Raw genomic sequence first — 9,524 nt, forward strand, 5'->3', positions numbered from 1 at the left:
AGTTTGCAATAATATTTCGCGCAGGGTTGTCTGCTGTTTGAATTTGCGTAATTAACTCTACCAAATGAATACAGGATATTTGTAAATGTGAGCGTATTTGTTTTTAGCTGCACTCGTTGGAGTTGATATTGGAAACTTGCATTCATTCATTATTATCGAATAGATATTTACTTATGCGAGTAATTGTTCGGGTACTCGTTATATTTGTTGTAGCATTCCAAGTGATTTGCTGATTTGCAATGGGACCCATCCAAGGCATTTAAATGATTCAGCATTCAACTGAGTACATTTGTATTTGCAAATGCATTCATTTGGCTTGCAACCTTTTATTAGCCAGCCTGTTTGAGCTAATGCGACAAATTCAAGCGCATCAGGACTCAGTTTTTTACTGTTTGCATTGAGCTGTCAAATTTGCTGTCAGCTAAAAAAATAAAGTGAATGCTAGCCAAGCTGAAAATGAGACCAGGCCAGGACGCAGCAGGGGCGGGTGTGCGGAGGGGGCCAAGCGTTGGCAAATAAATAATCCAAATATTGCATATTGTGGCGAAGACGCAGACGAAGGCAAAGTATCTGTATCTTGTAGATGCTTTATCTATTGACAAAGCGTTGCAAGCTAAACGGAATGGCTGGTTAGGGCAAAGGGGCAAAGGGGCGAAGGGGCGTCTCTCTCTCTCTCTGTGTGTGTGTGTGTGTGTGTGTGGTTGCATTTGCCTCGCCTTTGTTTGGCGACAACAACATTTTTATTGCCAGCACAGGACGCGGTCGCGCATTCATCTTGGGAATGGCTGCGAGTCAGGGTCTGCGTCTGAATACTGGCTGCCTGCACGTGCCGCTATTTACATTTGCACGTAATAAATTCGCAAGGACGAGCGGGACGAGGTGAAGCACGCGGATCTCGGGCGATTGGCAACAGGATGTGTGCTAGGAAGTGCATTTGCCCGGCTGTCCTTTGGCTGCGACAATGCCAATGGCAGCTACGTGTTGCACGCTTCTATGCAGGACACGCCCCCCCCCCCCCCTTCCACCCTCCACCACCACACTCAAACACACACACACACACACACACACACACACACACACACACACGCGCACATATTTACATTTAACAAAATTTAATGAGCTCACAAAGCGAGCGCTGCCAACTTGGCCAAATATTTGCGCCCGTGTGCAAGCTCTGCAAGTGGCTGCCACAGCAGATCGAAGTTTGTGCCACATTAGACTACATGTGTGTGTGTGTGTGTGAGTGTGTGTGTAAAGGACACGGGACACACGCGTGCCAGCCATTTTATTAGATACGTGTCCTATCTATCGCACCCATTCGAAAAGCTAACCAACTCGCAGCTCTCCCCAACCCATAATCATTTACAGCATGACGTGTCCTTTGTGTGCACTTGAATAGTGGTTCAAATCCAGCGAATTTTAGCCTCCATCTGCAGATATATTTTTTAGGCACATGCTTGCTTTACCCTCAATCCATTGACAAAAGAATGAAAGGGTATGATGGTTTTGTGCAAATGTATGTTCGACGCTGCAGAAAGCTTATATTATAAACAATATGAAGCAAATAATAATATAAAATATAATAAAATACAAAAATCTTAGGAGATTGATATGTCATATTCTGGTATTGAGAACCAGCTTCTTTTACGCACGATCTACGATTCACTTTATTTATTTTTCCTCCTCTGTTAATAGCTGCATATTGAAAAGTCATCGATATCAGTGTTATGTAACATTATTGTATAATATATCGTATTTTAAATACTATTATTATGCTAATCTTAATTACTAATATTGCACATGCTTAATACTATAACTCTTTGTATTACTACAGCATGTAGGCTGTCGTAGAGTACATTCAGATTACATTCCTCAACTCCCCCCAAAATTGAAAAGAAAACCCTGTTTCAAAGGTAAAAACTTCTGCATTGGTATGCTCAGACTTTTGTATGCCACATTTATGCCTTGAAAAGTTCACAAATATTCGGACTTTAAGCACCGAAGTTATTCAGGAAAGCCTTTCCTTCAGTCTGAGGCCAAGGGAAGAACATTTGTTGCTGGGCTCAGGGTATCTGCTAGTCGGTTACACCCGCTTACAGCACTCATACTTGCATTTTCTGTCATAATTGTGTCCTGGTTTGCTTTTTGGCACTGGCACAGCTCTTTCAATACATTAACATTACGAAACGGATTACGCAAGACAGTTGACTCGACCACTTAGCCGAGTGGTTGTCTATGCGGGGAATACATAATTTACTTTCAGCACAGGGTCAGCTCTTTTTAAGAGCTAAACAAACAGTCGAATAAGCTAGGGCACAAAATTTGATGCGCTCACTGAGCAAGGAAATGCAAATCGACCCAACAAAAATCCATTTGGAGCACAAAGGGGTTGAGGATATATGTGATGAGTAAATACGCGTGATGACAAATCACGGATCAAAATCATGTTTTGCTAACAAATTGATATACTTTAAGATCAACTTAACTCAATTTATCGATTTATATAACAGGGCTGCAAGCGATTCTTGAACCGATTTGAATTGCTATAAAATGAAAGATACTTGATACTAGATACTATTCCAGAAGTTACATGTCAAATCTGCTGACTCTACCTCTTAAGACATAAGAGATTTGCTCAAAAAGCAGAATTTCGATATCGATTTCAATCCATTGCATGGAAACCGGGCAAGGTATCGATTATCGGAAGGAAACTTGCATTGCATGGGAACGAATTTCTGTAGCTCTTATAGGTTAAGCTCCAAATGAAAACTCGCTCTCACACCAAAAATCGCATTTATCTAATGCTCTAAATCATGTGGAAAGCCAGGCTACACGAACCGAACCTCAAGGCGAGTAGTTCGCAAGTCGAACCAACGACTTTTCTACTGGGGCTAACCATAAGTTAAATACTGTTTCGGACTTTAAGTTGTTGTCAATTCGGATTAATTTCCAGCCGTCTATTCATTTTGTGAATTAAAGCTGAAAAGCCAATTGAAATGCAATTGAGACGCTTGCGATCAGAGAACTACGTGCTGCTTACGAATTACAAATAAATAGAATGTTGCATTTTTCAATTGAGATGCAAATAAATTAAATTCAATGCAGAGCTTTAAGGGCATGTTAAAGGTATTTATTAAGTTTCTCAGACTTGCAACTGGACAAATGCAACTGTTGAAAACGAGTTGTTAGCCAAATATTTGAATATTTTTCTGCTGTCTGAATTAAATTATGAATTTGCATATTTCAAATTCTTGACACATAAATTTCACTGCCAGCTGCAATTATGAATTCCATTTATTTGTTGCTGTTACGTCAGGAAATTAACCTTCGAATAGTCGTGTTAATGGAATTTAAAGTACTTTTCTAGGCAAAGAAATTGCAAGATGTTGGACAAGTTAAGCTCAAGCTTAAAGTATTCGAATCACTTTAATTAAAAACATAAGAACCACTTTTGAACAGTTTGGAAATCCCATTTTGAACCGAACCTAAAGAAGAGAACCAGTTTAAGCGGAAGATACCTTAAGTCCGCCTCTCAGCTTGAACCAGTTCAGCTGGAGCAAAGTTTTAAAAACTCGAGCCTGCGACTATGTAAGTCCGCGCCCAAATGGAACCAGTTCAGCTGGGGCAGAGTCTTAACTGTAAACTGTAAACTAGAGTTTAAGCCTCAAGAAAAGGTCGCTGGTTCGGCTCACGGCTCGAACAAGTGACCTACCTTAAGGTTTGTTTAGCGAATCTGCTTAGCTTGCTTTCGAACCGGTTCAGTTCACTCAAGACGCCTTGCTCCAGCAAAGCAGTTTACTACTTTTGAACTAGTTCATTACTTTTGAGCTGGTTGCACTGTCTTAAAACTGTTTTCTGACTTTGAACCACTTTTGAACCAGTTCGTTAACTTGAATACGAATGGAAACACGAGCAGACAAAACGAATAAAGGCGTTTTTACCTTTAAGAACTTAAAACTTGTAAGGTTAAGGGCATGCGTGGCACACACGTTTTGAACCACAGTTCGTGAACCGGTTCGTGAAACTTTTTTCCGAAATTTGTTTTAGGTTCTTGTTTTTGTTTTTGTTTCTGTCTGCAACTTAAAGTAAATAAGTTGGTCGAAAGTACCAAAGGAAAATTGTCAAGCAGCTTAAAACATGTATGTGTGTGTGTGTGCGTGTGTGTGTTTATTGGTAAGTGTGCGTGTGTGTGTTTATTGGCATGTGTGTTTATTGTTGCTGACATTTAAAATTACACACTTGGGAATGCGGGAGAAGTTTTGCTTGAAAGTAAACTAAATTAAACACAGAGATAGAAGCAGTCAAAGAGTGAGCGGGGAGAGAGGGAGCGGGCGAGAGAGAGATGAGAGAGAGAGAGAGAGAGAGGGGAAGGGGAAGGGGAAAGCCGGCTTAGAAGTCAACTAAATGACAACGGGCCATCCAATGTTGAAAACGTGCTACACCCGGCGGCCTCCCAGCCGCCTCTCTGTATTCCAACCCCTCCCAGCTGCCCCCCCCCTCCCCTACCACTTAAATATATCTTGGGGGCAGCGGCCACGCCTTTATTTTATTTTGATTTTTTTCTTATTTTTAGCCTGTGTACATTTCGTATAGTATATTTTTTTTGGTCAGCAAAAGTTGGCAAACGTCTACTAACTGTATTTGTTTAGTCGCACACACACACCCGCACACACACACACACACCCTCACACACACAGTGCTTATACATATATAAATATAATAGACTCCATGGCTACAGTCCCCGCCTTCCATTTGTTGCGGCCCTGTCAGCTTTAGCGTCCATTTCTGCTGATGCGACAGATTTTGTACACTGGACTCGGGGGCTCGGGAACGCAGGACATGTGTGCAAAAGTGTAAATGAGCAGTCATAGCCAGCGGCGCGCAATTTTCACACTTGCAGTCACACACACGCACACACGCACACACACACCCACACTTGCATATGCATGAGCTGTGTGTGTGTCTGAGTGTGTGTGTTTGTGTGTGTCTTTCAGTCTTGTGCAACATTCAACTCTGTCATATTTTTATTTGCTTTGTCTGCCCCGAGCACAGCCTCCATTTTGCCAGCCTTGCACAGGGTATCATAAGTTTGTCATAAAGTGTGTAACGCATAGAAAAAGACATAGAAGAAGACCGCATAAAATATACTCATTGTCTTGCCCATTAACAAAAGTCTGCATGTTTGTTTGTTGCTGTCAGGGCTTGGACAAAAGTGGCTCGATTTGACGGTTTGAACCAGCAAGCTTTCTTTATTTTTTTTTTTCTCATGAACTTGTGCTTTGCATAAAGACATTGGCCGGGGCCTTAGTAATTTAAGCCTTGTGGATTGAGAGTTTTTTGTTCTAAACTAAACCGGTTTTGTAGAAAACGCTAGTTCGATTTGCATTTCAGTTTAACGCTTAGAACCAGCTACCTTTCTGCTTTTCTAACGTAAACTTGTGCTTTGGATAAAGACATTGGCTGGGACTTAAGTTATTTAAGCGTTGAAAGAGTTTTTTGTTCTAAACTAAACCAGTTTTGTAGAAAACGCTGGTTCGATTCGCATTTGAAATTCTTCGCAATCAGTTGAAAATTAAGTTTTCTCAGCCTAATATCTGCAAGAGTATTAGGCATTCGGTGGAGGACTGTTCTGTTGTTTGTTTGTTTTTTTTTCTTAGCTTTTGCTTCTGCTAAGCCACACACGCCCCCTTCACATATGTGTCCCCTCCCCAACCCCCCTTGTCGCCTACGCCACTGTGCTGCTCTAATTGGAGTGCTTTAGCTAGTGCTTTGTGCCCAGCAGATATTTCTGCCGGTTTTTAAGCGACTCACTCGATTGCTTCGCCATTTGGTTTTTGGTTCGGTTTTAGATTTTCAAGTATGGGACTTTGGCAACCGTTGATAGCAACAATTCCCGCAGTATTCACTCACAATTGTCCACTCGTTGCCCTCAGCTGTTGTACTTTTTTAGTTTCTACTTCAGTTTGATTTTCGCCAGCCAAAAGCTATACATTGAAGACGCTTTCAATTAAAACCAGATTTTCTAATGGCTCCGAAGAACATTGTTTGCCCAAAGCATTCAGGAGCTCCTATATTTTTCGTTTACTCAGGGTTTTTCCTATCGAGTTGATTTTGACGTATGCTCAGTTGGGTGTTTTTTCTGGTACTCTCTAAAAGATATGGAATAATCTATCGCATAACTAACTCAATGAACTCGGGGTCTCTTAGAGCTGTATGTAGATTATCATACATGAAAGATGAACTAATAAAATACATATCAAAGAATTAAGTAAATGTGTAAGACAAAGAGGGAATAAAAACCAAAAGAGAAGAAGAGAAGAGAATAGAGTATCATATATCATAGCTGAGGATAATATTGGATGGAATACGATATAGTACACACATTTACACTTATTAACAGTTGATGTGGTCTGGAAACATGTTATTTTAGGCTAGATTAAGATGAAATGAAATAGGATTATGAAAAGATTAGGATAAATATACGTTTATATAGGATAAGGCTAAAGGTTATAGGTTATATATAAAGGTTCGTTGTATAGAAAAAATAAAAATATTAAAAAAAGGTTATAAAAACAAAGAATGTGATTTAATAGGGGCGAGAAAAATGAAGATAATATTCAAAGTGCAAATGGGCTAATAATAATAGTAATAAAATTGAGAATAATATTAATGATAATAATAATATTAATAATGATAATAAGAATAATAACAATATTAATAATAAGAATTATAATAATTAGAATAACAATAATAATGATAATGATGATAATCATGATGATAATAATAATCATAATAATAATTATAATAATATTACTATTAATAATATTAAAGAAAATTTGGATTATAATAATGCATAATCCATTAAAAATTGGAATATACTAAAGAAAATTCATAAGTTAGCCCGCTGTCTCTTGGATTTTTCTTGAGTAAATAAAACGATAAACGACGAATATCACAAATCGAGTCAATCAAATGCCAAATTGCCGTGCTAAATAAAATATTTGACTCATTAATCTGAAACTTTTGATATACTCGGCTGTTGACATTTGTGAGCGCTGGGTAATTTATTATTTTGTCTGGTTTCTTAATTAACTCGTCTCGGATATTGAGTTGTGAAGAAGCCCCAAGCTAAAGAGGCTATTTAATGAGAATTATCAATAACTCAGTCTATTAATGTGCAATCTACAATAAGCAGGCGTCAAACAATTCTCAATAACCCACCCCGGCCCCTGCCCCTGCCCACCTCCCGTACACACAGAAGAGCCAACTCTTCCGTTGGCGCAATCGCCATCAAGTGACAAATAAAGGCATTCAACTCTTCAAACCGAAAACTGGCACCCAACTGGCACCCTTGTCGAAAGGAAGCCAACCCCAAGCAAAAGGCCAGCGACCCAATGTGAACCCCGCTGGGGCGAGAGGAGGACTAGCAAAGCAAGGGATTGAATGGGACCGAGGGATAGGCAAAGAGCCTTCAGCATAAAGATTGTAACTTGTAAATGGGCAAATAAAATGGAAATGAATATTATAAAGCAGCCACCTCCTGCAGCAGCAGCAGCAGCCAGGACTCAAGGACTTGGCAACAACGGGCCTGAGGACTCGGTTAGCTGTAAAGTGAAAAGCTGACAAGTAGCTTACGTAAATAATGTCAGCGGAACAATAAAAATAATAAACGAATTAGCTGCTTATGCGGGTGTAAAGAGATACCACCGCGTAGCTTGCCATACCGTGGAAGAGTGTGGCGAAAGGGGAGGGGGGGAACTCTCCGCCGGAAAACCCATCTTCAGGAGCAATGAAAACGAAAACGAAAACGAAAGCTGACAAAAGTAAGCGTGGGACAAAAGTGAAGAGCGGACACGACAAACATTTAAATTGACTTTTGAGTTGCTTTGTCGTTGCAAGTTTAACTCCCCCCTTTGCCCTCAAGGAACTACAAATTCTACACTGCCAGAAAAAGGGGCGTTTGTTAGAGGGAATCAAGAAATATACGATTTTGTGAATTGAAGGAATGCAAGTGCGTCGGCAGACTGGGCCTGCGGCTTAGGACTCGAACCCCCGTGAAGATGCATAGGCAATTTGTCGGAAGTTTTAAGTTGATTTCTTTTAGCAATTTATAATTATGAAATCATTTACATATAAATAAAAGTAAGAGTGTCTAGTCGGAAGTGCACGACTAGGGTATACCCTGAACCTTATTCTATCGGTCGGTATCTATAAAAATAAATATACTTGATTTGTATATACTTTTCTAGAAGCATCCAAATTTGATGACTCTATCTCTTATAACCTAAGAGATTGGCTAAAAAGACAGAATTTCGATATCGATTTATATTGATTGCTTGGAAACGGGACAAGTTATCGATTATCGGAAAGGACCTACGTTCAAAGTCTCTAGTCTCATCGCAGACGGATAGTCAGACGGATTCGATGGCTAGATCGAATCGGCTATTGAAGCTGATCCAGAATATACATATATACTTTAAGGGGTCGGAGAATCTTTCTTCTGCCTGTTCAATGCATTTGTACCAATGCATTATTCCCCTTTTCACTTATTTGCATTGGGTTCAGGGTATGAAAAGGCTTAAAAAACGCCTAGATCCAGATAGTCCAGTAATATTTAAAAAAAAGACAGTGAAGTGGTTTTCGAGCGAGATCAAATATTCAATTAGAAAGTTCCATCAATTTTTCTTTTTCACAAAATATGTATCTACGAAAACTGTTAAATTAAAATATTAAAATATTTATTATTTAAATTTTATTTAAGCAGTTTATTTAGGGTTTAACATCGTCTATTTCCCTGGATAAATAACCCTTACCATTCTTTTCGTTCTTTAGTTGTCAAAGCTATGAAAATTTCTTTGTTCAAAACTTGATTCCACATTTAAATTCGAAATTATTTTAATTGGACTCCTTTTTAGCAAAAAGCAAAAGAGCAGCCCTATGAGTTTGGAAAGTATTAAAAAAGTTAGCTCAACATATTTGTATGGAATCGCTTCCAAAGGGGCAACATTGAGAACATAAGGGTTTTCCTTTTAATGAGAGACCATTAACACTTTTCCAACTTTTAGTCAAAGCGTCTAAACAAAATGTTTATTCACTTGACAACCAAGTACCAACTAATTAGAACTTGTTAGCAATAGCTGGGAACATTGCAATTAGTAAAAATAAGTTACAAACAGTCTAGAGGCAGCTACTAGATTGTTCGACTGGTGACTCTTCGACTGTAACCACGCAGCAGTTACTCTCAAACTGTAGCTAGAGGAACTGTAACTTAAAGGAAGAAGTTGTATACTCTTCTTCAATGAGGTGAAACAGCATAAATCGGTTCAATCTAGCTTTACACATTAAGAAGATATTCAACTTTACGCTTTGGCCCACAAATTTTAACACTATGTCTAAGGGGTATATATCCGGCTTGCAATATATATTTCAAGTATCAAGCCCTTAGCGTTAAAATAGACGAGAAAATTGCGAACAAACGGAGGTTGCCCAAAACTAATATACCCCATAGCAACTTATAAGCAGGG

Source organism: Drosophila montana, unplaced genomic scaffold (assembly GCF_035044405.1).
Source record: "Drosophila montana isolate Dmon_TW-CO22-7 unplaced genomic scaffold, ASM3504440v1 contig_2496_1, whole genome shotgun sequence".
Classification (NCBI taxonomy): domain Eukaryota; kingdom Metazoa; phylum Arthropoda; class Insecta; order Diptera; family Drosophilidae; genus Drosophila; species Drosophila montana.